Source organism: Oreochromis niloticus, linkage group LG3 (assembly GCF_001858045.2).
Source record: "Oreochromis niloticus isolate F11D_XX linkage group LG3, O_niloticus_UMD_NMBU, whole genome shotgun sequence".
Taxonomy (NCBI): Eukaryota; Metazoa; Chordata; class Actinopteri; order Cichliformes; family Cichlidae; genus Oreochromis; species Oreochromis niloticus.
Genome location: NC_031967.2, coordinates 51,713,790 through 51,727,801, shown reverse-complemented (window position 1 = coordinate 51,727,801; position 14,012 = coordinate 51,713,790). Strand labels below are relative to the sequence as shown.

Below are 14,012 nucleotides of genomic sequence, written 5' to 3'. Positions count from 1 at the left end.
GAGATCTCTGTCCAGAAGAGCGCAGTCCCGGGAACAGCTAAGATACTGTGCAGGACCCTCAAGCTCCCAGGCCTGTGGTAAAGGACCCGAGCTTGAAGGATAAACCGCCCGCAGGGGCATGCTGGGTGTTTTTTTTTTTCTATATCTATCTATCTATCTATATATATATATATGTACAGGGTTGGCGATTTATATGGATACACCGTAATAACATGGGAATGGTTGGTGATATTAAAGTCCTGTTTGTGGCACATTAGTATATGTGAGGGGGCAAACTCCTCAAGATGGGTGGTGACCATGGTGGCCATTTAGAAGTCGGCCATCTTGGATACAACTTTTGTTTTTTCAATAGCAAGAGGGCCATGTGACACGTCAAACTTATTGGTAATGTCACAAGAAAAACAATGGTGTGGTTGCTTTTAACGTAACTTTATTTTTTCATGAGTTATTTACAAGTTTCTGACCACTTATAAAATGTGTTCAATGTGCTGCCCATTGTGTTAAACTCTTTTCCACGCCAATTTCAGCTTTTTCACCTCTTTTTAGCAAAATTTTTAGTTTTTCACTGCTTTTCAGCACAAATTCCAGCTTCTTCAGCTGTTTTCAGCACAAACTTCAGCTTCTTTACCTCTTTTCAGGAGAAATTCTGCTGATTCACCTGTTTTCAGTACAATATTCAGCTTTTTCACCTCTTTTTAGAACAATTTTCAGCCTCTTCTGCTCTTTTCAGCACAATTTTCAGCTTTTTCACCTCTTTTCATCACAATTTTCAGGTTCCTTATCTTTTGTTTTGCTGAACCTTCAGCATTTTCACTTCTTTTCAGCACCATTTAGCTTCTTCTGCACAGTGAACATTTTTTCTCTCATTATATCTTTCTTTGAGATTAGAGCTGGTTTGGCTCAATGGGAAGAGCAACTGCTGTGAGATCTAGTGGTGTAGGTTTGAATCCTAAATGTGACATTTGCTGCACATCTTCCCTGTTTGCATCTACTCTGCTTTATTGATACTGCTTAGTGTACCCTTTCAAATACAACAGTTTTCAGCAAAGAGTTCAGCTTCTACACAGTGTTTCCAGCAGGTAGTTCTCTTTCTTCTGCTGTTTTCAGATTCCACTACACTACATTCTATTCAAAACACACGGGTCTCGCCCTCTAGCTGCCGTCAGCCTAACTACACTGACCGGCCGCATTAACATATACTGTACAATGCAATTACACCACATCTCCCCTTTCTAGAATCAATGGGTAGACTACCATTGACTCACCAGACCTTAGAGGGTTATTCTGCCTCTTTGGCTGGAAGGTCTGGTCCTGCGCTTACCTGTAAGAAATACTATATAACGAAAATCTTAACTCTAATTAACCCGTTAAGTAACACAAATTCTTACATGCTAACTCGTCACACCCCCTGTATTTCCCAACTTCTGAACATGCATATTTGAAAATGACACCCTTTTAGCTTTTACACTTTTCCCCTTACTGTGCAAAGAATACTACGAAAGAGGGGCATTCTTGTGTAAAACTGTCCTTTCCCTCTGATCCATCACAAGTCCAATCTGGTTGGTCTCACAACCACTCTTCCAGATCTGGTTCTGGGTGTAGATGGAAGGTCTGGAGAAACTGTCTCTGGCATGTCTGTGGAGCACTGCTCCCCGGCTTCTGCAGATTCTGGCTTCCCATTATTGCTCTCAGTTTGGTCTGGAGAGCATTTCATGGGAACAAGGTGCCGCCGATTCCGCCTAATTGTCCCATGAGGTCCCGCCACGAGATATGAACGTGGTGTGGAGTGGCTGCCAATAACGGCGCCGCTGGCCCTCTGGTCTGTTATCCACACTTCTTGGCCTGGAGTGAGCCTGTCGAGGCTGCGTGCGCGATGACGAAGGTTATATGACTGTGCCTCTTTAGTCCTCCTCTCCTTTTCCCTCCTGGCGACAACCACACTATCAGGAAGTGCGGGGTCAAGCAGAGATGGCAGTATTGGCACTGTGGTGCGAAGCCGTCTCCCCATCAAGAGTTGGGCTGGACTATATCCATTCTGCAGTGGGGTGGCTCTGTAAGCGAGCAGAGCCAAGTGTGGATCAGCAGCTTTCCGCAATAGATTCTTGACAGTCTTAACTGCTCGTTCAGCTTCGCCATTGCTTTGGGGATATTTCGGGCTGCTTGTGATGTGACGGAAGCCATACACTTTTGCAAATGTCTCAAAAGCTGCCCCTGAAAACTGTGGCCCATTATCTGTTACCAGCTGCTCGGGGATCCCGTGACGTGCAAAAATCCCTTTGAGATGATGGATCGCATCCTCTGACTTTGAAGGTGTGAGAGGGGCAATCTCAACAAATCTTGAGGCATAATCCACAACAAAAAGGTAGGTTTTCCCCTTTAGCATGAACAGATCAGCTCCTAGCTTTTGCCACGGCCGCCCTGGATACTGTGATGGCATCAGCGGTTCTATGCGGTTTTCCCTCCCTTGGCAACATGTCTGACAGTTAAGGACAAGCTCATTTATCTGCTGGCTTAGCCCTGGCCACCAAACCGACTGTCGTGCCCGCTCTCTGCACTTAACCACTCCCTGGTGACCTTCGTGTAGCCTGGTGAGCACATCATTTCTCATAGTTGCAGGTATAACCAACCTATCCCCTTTGATTAGCAGACCGTCATGTACAGTGAGGAATGCCCGTTCTGCCCAGTACAGTCTTAGTGCTGGTTCGCTGTTGAAATGTGTGGGCCATCCTTCCTCACACAGCTGCATCACACGAGCACATACGCTGTCACTCTTCAGCTCTTCCCTCAGCTGCTCCAAGAAATTGTTGCTAGCTGGCAGATTGTCCATTAACATGTCCACGTAAATATTTGTGCTCTCCAACAAATCCTTGTCTTGAAGTGTTTCTTTTGCTTTCACTGGAGATCGTGAGAGCGTGTCAGCTGTCCACAGGTGCTTGCCTGGTACATGCAAAATCGAGTAGGAATATCGCATGAGGCGCATCCTAAAGCGTTGAATTCTGGGAGGGAGCGCATCCAGAGTTTGTGCTCCCAGCAGACTCAGCAGCGGCTTATGGTCTGTCTCCATTTGAAAGTGTTTGCCAATAAGAAAGTTGCGAAACCGCTCACAAGCCCAGGTCAGACCTAAAGCCTCCTTTTCAACCTGAGCGTATCTCTGTTCTGTTGCAGTGAGGGAGCGTGACGCGTAGGCAACGGGTCTCCACTCCTCGTCCCATCTTTGAAGCAACACACCCCCTAAGCCATATGATGATGCGTCTGCTGACACCTTGCAGTCACGGCTTGGGTCATACATGGCCAACGCTGGCGGTGATGTGAGCACATCTTTCAGGTCCTGAAATGCTCTAGCCTGGTCAATGTCCCATCTCCAGCAGTTTTTCTTAGACAGTAAGTCTCTTAGAGGTTTGTCTCTCTCTGCGAGCTGTGGGATAAACTTCCCAAGCCGGTTAACCATTCCCAGAAAGCTCTTTAACTCACTCACACTTTGTGGCTCCTTCATTTCCCTCACAGCCTGGGTCTTGCTCGGGTCAGGGCTGATACCGCTGGCTGAAAGAACATGCCCTAAAAGCATCACCCACTGTTTCGCGATGTCGCACTTGTCAATGTTTAGGGTGATGCCAGCTTTTTGGATCCTGCCCAGCACAGCGTGTAGGCGAAAGTCATGCTCCTCCTGCGTTCTGCCCCAGACCAGCACGTCATCCATGTGGCAAACCACCCCTTCCATACCATCTGTGACCTCTGTGACCATCCTGTTCTGGAAATGCTCCGGTGCTGAAGCAATCCCAAAGGGCAGTCTCTTGAAGTAATAACGCCCAAACGGTGTGATGAAAGTGGTGTATTATGGCAGTATGTACTTCTCTCGGCACACAGACTCATTGAGGTGTGTAAGGTCGACACATATGCGTACATCTTCTGTCTTCTTCGGTACCACCACCATGCCTGAGCACAAATCGGTTGGCTCCTCAATCCTGCTGATCACCCCTAGTTCTTCCATATGGGCCAGCTCCTGCTTAACTTTGTCCATCAGAGGTAACAGGATTCTCCGTGGCGTCTTCAAGGAAAAAGGTTGAGCTCCAGGTTTCAGTTTGATGTCGTACGGCTGACGTAGTTCACCGAGACCACTGCATAGCTTTGGGTAGCACTTTTTAAGCGTCTTTATAGTTATGCTCTCCACAGGCCACAAGCTCCAGCTTGCTAATGGCAGGTCTCCCCAGCAAAGCAGTGTGCAGGTGTCTGATGACAAAGACATCCTCTAGTATTTCTTTGTCTCCCTTCCTCAGTGCAAGCTCACTGACACCAACGACATCCAAACGACTCCTCCCGGGACCCAGCAGAGCCTTGGTTGGTTTGTGGAGACTGGGGGGATGGTTGTGTACTGAGAACATCTCAGTAGACTCTGACTTTCTGACTCTTGGTGGCGCTGTCACTTGGTGTTCGCTCGCTTTGTGGTAGAGTATCACTTCCTGTTCCTGCTCAAACACAGTGGTGTTTCTGAGTAGCTTTTCTGCTTAGCAATTTAATTTAAATCTTTTGATACATCCCTTTTTCATAGTATAATCTTAACGTGCTTCATCTGAATCACCCTTACTGTGTGCTCACTGCCTAATTTATAGCCAAAGTATTCACTCACTGTCTCTTTACTGTTTCGCTAGCTTAGCTTAGCTCGTAGCCGACTCGTTAGCACCATGGCTACTTCACCTGTCCCTCCTGCACTTTCCTGCTCATTGTGTCAGATGTTTAGTTACTCCTCGGCCTCCTTTAGCAGTAATGATACCTGTAACAAATGTAGCATATTTGCAGCTCTGGAGGCCAGGATTACTGAATTGGAGACTCGGCTTCGCACCCTTCATTCACCCGTAGCTAGCCAGGCCCTGTAGCTGGTGCAGCCGAAGATAGCGTAGGCCCCGCTAGCTGTTCCCCGGCAGACCCCAAGCAGCTGGGGAAAGAGGGCGGCTGGGTGACGGTGAGGAGGAAGCATAGTCTTAAACTGAAGCCCCAGGTACACCACCAACCTGTTCATGTGTCTAACCGTTTTTCCCCAATCGGCGACACACCCGCCGGGGGTCAAACTCTGGTAATTGGTGATTCTGTTCTCAGACATGTGAAGCTAGAGACACCGGCAACCATAGTCAATTGTCTTCCAGGGGCCAGAGCAGGCGACATTGAAGGAAATTTAAAACTGCTGGCTAAGGGTAAACGTAAATACAGTAAGATCATAATTCACGTCGGCAGTAATGACACCCGGTTACGCCAATCGGAGGTCACTAAAATCAATATTGAATCGGTGTGTAACTTTGCAAAAACAATGTCGGACTCTGTAGTTTTCTCTGGTCCCCTCCCCAATCAGACCAGGAGTGACATGTTTAGCCGCATGTTCTCCTTAAATTGCTGGCTGTCTGAGTGGTGTCCCAGAAACGATGTGGGCTTCATAGATAATTGGCAAACCTTCTGGAGGAATCCTGGTCTTGTTAGGAGAGACGGCATCCATCCCACTTTGGATGGAGCAGCTCTCATTTCTAGAAATATGGACAAATTTATTAAACCCCCCAAAATATGACTATCCAGAGTTGGGACCAGGAAGCAGAGTTGCAGTCTTACACGCCTCTCTGCAGCTTCTCTCCTCCTGCTACCCCCCCAAAAACCCATCTCCATTGAGACTGTGTCAGCTCCCAAACAGACAAACAACAAACCAAAAACCAGCAATAAACAACTTAAACATAAAAAATCACAAAGAAAGAACAATACAGTATCCACATCTGAACCAAAGAGTAAAACAGTGAAATGTGGATTATTAAATATTAGGTCTCTCTCCTCCAAGTCTCTGTTAGTACATGACTTAATAATTGATCAACAAATCGATTTACTCTGCCTTACAGAAACCTGGTTGCAGCAGGATGATTATGTTAGTTTAAATGAATCAACACCCCCGAGTCATTCTAACTACCAGAAATCTCGAAGCACAGGCCGAGGGGCGGAGTGGCAGCAATTTTTCACACCAGCCTATTAATTAACCAAAGACCAAGACAGACTTTTAATTCATTTGAAAGCCTGATGCTTAGCCTCGTCCACCCCAGCTGTAAAACTCAGAAACCAGTCTTACTTGTTATCATCTATCGTCCACCTGGGCCTTACACAGAGTTTCTCTCTGATTTCTCAGACTTTTTATCTGATTTAGTGCTCAGCTCAGATAAAATAATTATTGTGGGTGATTTTAACATCCATGTAGATGCTAAAAATGACAGCCTCAACATCGCATTTAATCTGTTATTAGACTCAATTGGCTTTTCTCAAAATGTAAAAGAACCCACCCACCACTTTAATCACACTCTAGATCTTGTTTTAACGTATGGCATAGAAACTGAACATTTAACAGTGTTTCCTGAAAACCCTCTGCTGTCTGATCATTTCCTGATAACATTTACATTTACAATAATTGATTACACAGCAGTGGAGAGTAGACTTTATCAAAGTAGATGTCTTTCTGAAAGTGCTGTAACTAAGTTTAAGAATATAATCCACCCACTGTTATCATCTTCAATGCCCTGTACCAACATAGAGCAGAGCAGCTATCTGAACGCTACTCCAACAGAGGTCGATCATCTTGTTAATAATTTTACCTCCTCACTACGTACGACTCTGGATACTGTAGCTCCTGTGAAAACTAAGGTCTCAAATCAGAAGTACCTGACTCCGTGGTATAATTCTCAAACACGTAGCCTAAAGCAGATAACTCGTAAGCTGGAGAGGAAATGGCGTGTCACAAATTTAGAGGATCATCATTTAGCCTGGAGAAATAGTTTGCTGCTTTATAAGAAAGCCCTCCGCAAAGCCAGAACATCTTACTATTCGTCACTGATTGAAGAAAATAAGAACAACCCCAGGTTTCTCTTCAGCACTGTAGCCAGGCTGACAAAAAGTCAGAGCTCTATTGAGCCAACCATCCCTTTAACGTTAACTAGTAATGACTTCATGAACTTCTTCACAAATAAAATTTTTATCATTAGAGAAAAAATTACCAATAATCATCCCACAGATGTAATATTATCTACAGCTACTTTTAGTACCATCGATGTTAAGTTAGACTCTTTTTCTCCAATTGATCTTTCTGAGTTAACTTCAATAATTAATTCCTCCAAACCATCAACGTGTCTTTTAGACCCCATTCCTACAAAACTGCTCAAAGAAGTCCTGCCATTAATTAATGCTTCAATCTTAAATATGATCAACCTATCTCTAATAATCGGCTATGTACCACAGGCCTTCAAGGTGGCTGTAGTTAAACCTTTACTTAAAAAGCCATCTCTAGACCCAGCTGTCTTAGCTAATTATAGGCCAATCTCCAACCTTCCTTTCATATCAAAAATCCTTGAAAGAGTAGTTGTCAAACAGCTAACAGATCATCTGCAGAGGAATGGCTTATTTGAAGAGTTTCAGTCAGGTTTCAGAGCTCAGCACAGCACAGAAACAGCTTTAGTGAAGGTTACAAATGATCTTCTTATGGCCTCTGACAGTGGACTCATCTCTGTGCTTGTCCTGCTAGACCTCAGTGCAGCGTTCGATACTGTTGACCATAATATCCTATTAGCGCGATTAGAACATGCTGTAGGTATTAGAGGTACTGCACTGCAGTGCTTTGTATCATATCTATCTAATAGACTCCAATTTGTACATGTAAATAGAGAGTCCTCTTCAGACACTAAGGTCAATTATGGTGTTCCACAGGGTTCAGTGCTAGGACCAATTCTATTTACATTATACATGCTTCCCCTAGGCAGCATCATTAGAAGACATAGCATAAATTTTCACTGCTATGCAGATGACACGCAGCTCTATCTATCCATGAAGCCAGGTATCACAGACCAATTAGTTAAACTGCAGGAATGTCTTAAAGACATAAAGACCTGGATGGCCGCTAACTTTCTGCTTCTTAATTCAGATAAAACTGAGGTTATTGTACTCGGCCCTGAAAATCTTAGAAATATGGTATCTAAGCAGATTCTTACTCTGGATGGCATTACCTTGGCCTCCAGTAACACTGTAAGGAACCTTGGAGTCATTTTTGACCAGGACATGTCCTTTAATGCACATATTAAACAAATATGTAAGACTGCTTTCTTCCATTTGCGCAACATCTCTAAAATTAGAAATATCCTGTCTCAGAGTGATGCTGAAAAACTAGTTCATGCATTTATTACTTCCAGGCTGGACTACTGTAATTCTTTATTATCAGGATGTCCTAAAAACTCGCTGAAAAGCCTTCAGCTAATCCAAAATGCTGCAGCAAGAGTACTGACAGGGACTAGAAAGAGAGAGCATATTTCTCCTGTTTTGGCTTCCCTTCATTGGCTTCCTGTTAAATCCAGAATTGAATTCAAAATCCTGCTCCTCACATACAAGGTCTTAAATAATCAGGCCCCATCTTATCTTAATGACCTTGTAGTACCATATCACCCTATTAGAGCACTTCGCTCTTGCACTGCAGGCCTACTTGTTGTTCCTAAAGTATTTAAAAGTAGAATGGGAGGCAGAGCCTTTAGTTTTCAGGCCCCTCTTCTGTGGAACCAACTTCCAGTTTGGATTCGGGAGACAGACACTATCTCTACTTTCAAGATTAGGCTTAAAACTTTCCTTTTTGCTAAAGCATATAGTTAGGGCTGGACCAGGTGACCCTGAATCCTCCCTTAGTTATGCTGCAATAGACGTAGGCTGCCGGGGATTCCCATGATGCATTGAGTTTTTCCCTTCCAGTCACCTTTCTCACTCACTATGTGCTAATAGACCTCTCTGCATCGAATCATATCTGTTATTAATCTCTGTCTCTCTTCCACAGCATGTCTTTCATCCGGTTTTCCTTCTTTCACCCCAACCGGTCGCAGCAGATGGCCGCCCCTCCCTGAGCCTGGTTCTGCCGGAGGTTTCTTCCTGTTAAAAGGGAGTTTTTCCTTCCCACTGTCGCCAAAGTGCTTGCTCATAGGGGGTCATATGATTGTTGGGTTTTTCTCTGTATTTATTATTGTGCTATCTACTGTACAATATAAAGCGCCTTGAGGCGACTTTTGTTGTGATTTGGCGCTATATAAATAAAATTGAATTGAATTGAATTGAATTGTGTCTGTAGAGCTCCTTAAACACCCTAAGGGGTAGGACTGTCACATCGGCACCTGTATCAATTTTAAATGACACGTTTTTGTTGTTTATGCTTAAGTCGACAGTCCACGGCTCACCCTCACACTTAACACTGCCTAGGAACAAACCATGTTCTGTTACGGTTCTGGGTCCGTTGGACCCAGTATTTTGAGTTTATTATGTTTTGGTTTACTTTTTGCATCATGGATTATTCTTTGTTTCTCTGGTACTGTGTTTCAGTTATCTTGGTGTTTTGGTGATGGTGCTGATGATTATTGTCATTAGAGTTCCATGTTTCTGTTTATTTGTATTTAGGATTTGTGTTCTCATGTTTTGTGTGAGTTCAGGTTCCATGTGTCATTCTCTGTCTGTCTCTCAGTGTCAGGTCTGCGTCCTGGTGTAGTGTTCTTGTTTCCTGTTTTATTGTGAAAGTCTGCGTCTCATGTGAGTGTGTTCAGTTTTACCTCTTGTCTCGTCTCATTAATTACTCCCAGCTGTGTCCACCACCTGTGTGCAATCTCCCTGTGTTTCTCTGTGTATTTAAGTCACGTCTTTAGTCATTGTACTTGCTGGTCCATCTGCGTATCCACCCTGCTTCATCTGTGTGTCTCCCTGCTGTCCGTCGCCTGCTACCTCCGCTCATCCTCCTTCATGTTCAGGTCCTGGTTTGTGTCAGTAGTTTAGTTGTTCTCAGTTTAGATAGTTTCGGTCCCGTTTTGCTGTTTTGTCCATTTCATTTTGTGTTTAATAAACCACCCTCTCACCTTCATTCTTGCCTGCGATTGGATCCTCCTTTATTATTTTCCACACGGCTCATCCCACTCGCCGTGACATGTTCATCCTCTTCAACCTCATGCACGGTTTTGGGTGCCCTGCATACGCGCCTGTAATATCCTTTTTTTCCACATGGATGGCATTTCACTTCATTCGCTGGACAATCCTGCTTTGAATGGGATGGAGCGCCACCACATTTCTGACAGGTTGGCCCTTTTTTGCCGTCTTCTCGGAATCCACGTGTTTTAGCTTGACGACTATCAGTCTGGAGAGATTTGGTTCTAACAGGCTTACGACTGATTTTGTGCACTCTATCTACGGACTTAGCATCGCTAGCCTCAGCTCTAGTGTCACCTCGTAAGGAGGATTGTTGTCACTTTACCTCTTCACTTTGCCTTGCCATGTTGATAGCCCTCTGCAAAGTCAAATCTGGGTCAAGCTGCATGCGTTCTGACAGCCATTTGTCCGTGAGACCGACAATGAGCCTCTCACGTATCAGCTCATCATGCAGCACTCCATTGTTGCAATGTTCTGCTAGCGCATACAGTGCTGTCACAAAAGCATCCACTGTCTCATTTTCTCCCTGTCGGCGCATATTGAATTTGGCGCGCTCATAGATCACATTTTTCTTCACAATGAAAAAAGCCTGGAAACCATCACGTACCCCCTCATATGTTGTCCTTTGCTCAGCTGTTAAACTCAGACCGCGAAGCACATCGTCTGCCTCGTCTCCCATGCAGTAAATCAACGTGTTCTCCTCCGAACTGACGTTCAAATTACTGGCGAGACGGAATCTCTTGAACCTCCGTATCCATTTGGACCACTCCTGCGGTTTTGAAAAATCGAAGGACTCCGGGGGCTGGATGCTGAATGTCGCGCTCGGCCTCACCGGTGCTCTCTGTGCAGTCTCATCCGCCATATTCACAGGGTCGTTCAGTCGAGGTTATATGGATCAGTACAGGACTTCTGACACCATGTCGTGTTATTCAATTATATGCGGGTCCACTGTACAATTCATAACCACACTTTATTTATCCATTCTTGCTCTGCTCCCCACATAACATAACATTCTATTCAAAACACACCGGTCTCGCCCTCTAGCTGCCGTCAGCCTAACTACACTGACCGGCTGCATTAACATCTACTGTACAATGCAAATACACCACATAATTCACTCTTTTGCACACACGGTGTCGCACTCTGTTGAATAGACCTGATCTCATCTCTTCTTCACTTTAAGTTTTACCAGACGTGCACCCTTTAAACAAAACCAAGACAAAGAAAAAGACAAAGAACAATGACGAGCAAAGGCACATTTATACCCTTTTGTTATTTTTTTAAACACTTTACTGAAAATAATTTGATGAAATTACTTCCTTAGCTGGTCTTTGATACCAATACAGAGGCAAAACAAACAAACAAACAAACAAACAAACGACCAACCAAAAGTAGGGGTGGACCGATGCGATATTACGTATCGGTATCTGTCTGACACTGACCTGAATTACTGGATCGGATATCGGAGAGAAATAAAAAATTTTATCTGATCCATTAAGTATCACAAAAGCACCTCACAAAACTTGAGACATGGTGTAATCCAGGTCATATTTAATAATGTCAAATCATTCTTAACTTTTAATCTCGGCCCATTTTCTCTCGCAAGTGATTAATTTTTCCCTGTACTGGCTGCAAGTTTATCAGGCTCATTTTTTAATGATTAAAGACACTTTGAGAACTCAAAGTACATTTTCTTAAATTTACTAAGCAGTCAAAGGTTTGAGTAAAAACAGCACTGTGTCTATTCCTTCACTCAGGAGACCCAAAATGAAGAAAGAGCAGGACACCACGGCAGTGTGTCATAAAAACAGAATGTTACAATTAATTGGTTAAAAAGTTTGGTTAAAAAGAGGGGCCGATGGTGCGATATGGCAGCCTCGCTTCTGTCAGTCTGCCCCAGGGCAGCTGTGGCTACAACCGTAGCTGCCTCCACCAGTGTGTGAATGCGAGAGTGAATGAATAGTGGAATTGTAAAGCGCTTTGGGTGCCTTGAAAAGTGCTATATAAATCCAATCCATTATTGTCACACTTCCTGATCTCATCTTCCTAAACAGCTGAACCTCGAGACAAAGTTTGATGATGGACCAAATCAAACAACGCATTTGTGGAGGCCACAGGCCACACATTGTGAAACAGTACGACACATATATGCATCAAGGACAGACTGACATGAAAGAAATGTGTTTTTTGATCTTATACTCTTAGAACTGAAAGAGAATTTGGACCTGGAAACAGCTGATGGCAACAAACAGTTTCTGAGTGGAAGTGACAAAGAAGAGAAAAAAACTGATTATTTTATTACACATGTCCTTTATTTATTTTTTTGGTCTTTTGGAACAAACAGTAAAGCGTGGAGGCGACAGAGCAGAGCATCGAGTCTCAGTTTCAACGAGCTGTTATCAACACTGCTGCCTCCAAAAACAACACAGAAAGGAAAAAGTCACCATGAAATCATCACTTTGTACTGTGTGTTTTCTAAGAGGAAGGATGGATCATTCCTGAGTTTATCAGAGCACCAAAGGATCACAGTAAAGGTGATGCTGTCCTGCAACTTTAAGTGCCAATCAGCAGCTCAAATGGGAAACACATGAACCAGCTGTTTTGTTTTACTGTTACACAGTTGTTTAAAGATACGACCACAGATCTGCTGACTGCAGCTTTGGTTACAGCTGGTCAGTCTTCTGTCACATGGACTCCAGCACTGGTTTGTTTCACCTGCCTTAAAGAGACCAAATTATAACTTTGATAACTCGGCTGTGGTCCTCTCTTGGTTCTTTTGCTAATAACAGTTCAGCAGCTGTGTCCGCTTTGAGCTGCATCCGGCTTATTTTATAAGACAATCTGAGTTAAAGAGACTCTGCTTGCATACCTCACATGATTGTAATGGTCTGGTAACAGGTAAAAAAGAAATCCACACACCTTCACCTTTACAACATTCAGCTACAAAACTAATAGTAAGAAACCAGATGATTTCCTTTAAATATGTTACCCTGATTACCACCTTCTTAAAGAGATGATTTTCATATTTACTTCTAAATCACTTCATGTTCACAGAATAAAACATTTTTTACTTGATTTACTGGAAATTTTCATCACTTTGTACCTAAATCATTTTAAATTACAACAACCTTAGAAAGAAAAATACAGCTTTGGTTAAGGCCTCACTGTTCATGGAAGCGTTGGACGTGTGTTCATATATTTCTTTCTATGAATATAACCAAGAAATAAATATGTCAGTATCCTCAACTTAAGTAAAAAATCTGACAGTGTTAGTGAGATCTGATTCTGTTAAGTTTCAGGAGTGTAGATTTACCCCAGGTTTATTTATATGGTTAGGCTGGAAATCACACTCACACTCTTCCCTTTCACCAAGTTACTAATGAAACTGAAAAAAAAAAACATCATCTGAACTTTATCATGTGTCAGAGACGACAGTTTGGTCCTGCTCTAAAAAAACATCTGCTTATTCCAGCTGTGGGAGTTTACAGCTGAACTCAGCTCAGTCTTTCCAACATCCAAAATCTGGCTTAGGACCAATCAGAAGTCAAGGATCATCGTGGAGGTCAGTAACTGGTAAGTCAGTCCGAGTCACCATGGAAACCACCTGAGAAGATAAACCAGACCCCACTATGACTGCTGAACAACTCTCAGTCCAATCTGTCACTTCTTCCTCTTATCTGCTCATCATCAGAGCTGAGATGGGCCTTGTATTGTCCTAAAGCATTTTTCTGAATAAATAAGTTCATACGTTTAAAATAAATAACTGTAAGAATGTTTGTCATAAAAAAAATAAATACATGTTGTTAAAATGTGTAATTCATGCTTAGGAAGAAACCACTTGATGAAAGGAAGGCCTTCCTGAAAGAGAAATGAATATTCTTCAGATGCTGTTCTTCAGACACTCATCTTGCGAAGGAATGCAAATCTTCAGGAAAGTGTTCTGAATGTGAAAGCACAGTCCTCCACAACAGACCAATAAGGCTCCATCTCCAGCACAAGAGAATGGCAGGGAGAGAGCAAGCAGTCATGACAAATGTTCCCTCTAAGCTGCGTGTGTGCGC

The 14,012-nt window shown here is 43.5% G+C and overlaps 2 protein-coding genes across 5 annotated transcripts in view; both read right to left on the bottom strand.

Annotated features, from left to right (window-relative positions):
• The window catches only part of LOC100692857 (uncharacterized), a 444,159-nt gene that overhangs the window by 178,293 nt on the left and 251,854 nt on the right, over nucleotides 1-14,012 (bottom strand). The gene's annotated exons all lie outside the window — the stretch shown is intronic.
• Nucleotides 12,242-14,012, bottom strand: part of LOC100704107 (alpha-tectorin) — a 78,188-nt gene continuing 76,417 nt past the window's right edge. For all 4 annotated transcript variants that reach the window (XM_019360271.2, XM_019360269.2, XM_025905923.1 and 1 more), the window contains one exon: nucleotides 12,242-13,555. The gene's annotated coding sequence lies outside the window, so the exon portion shown is untranslated. The remainder of the gene's footprint in view (nucleotides 13,556-14,012) is intronic.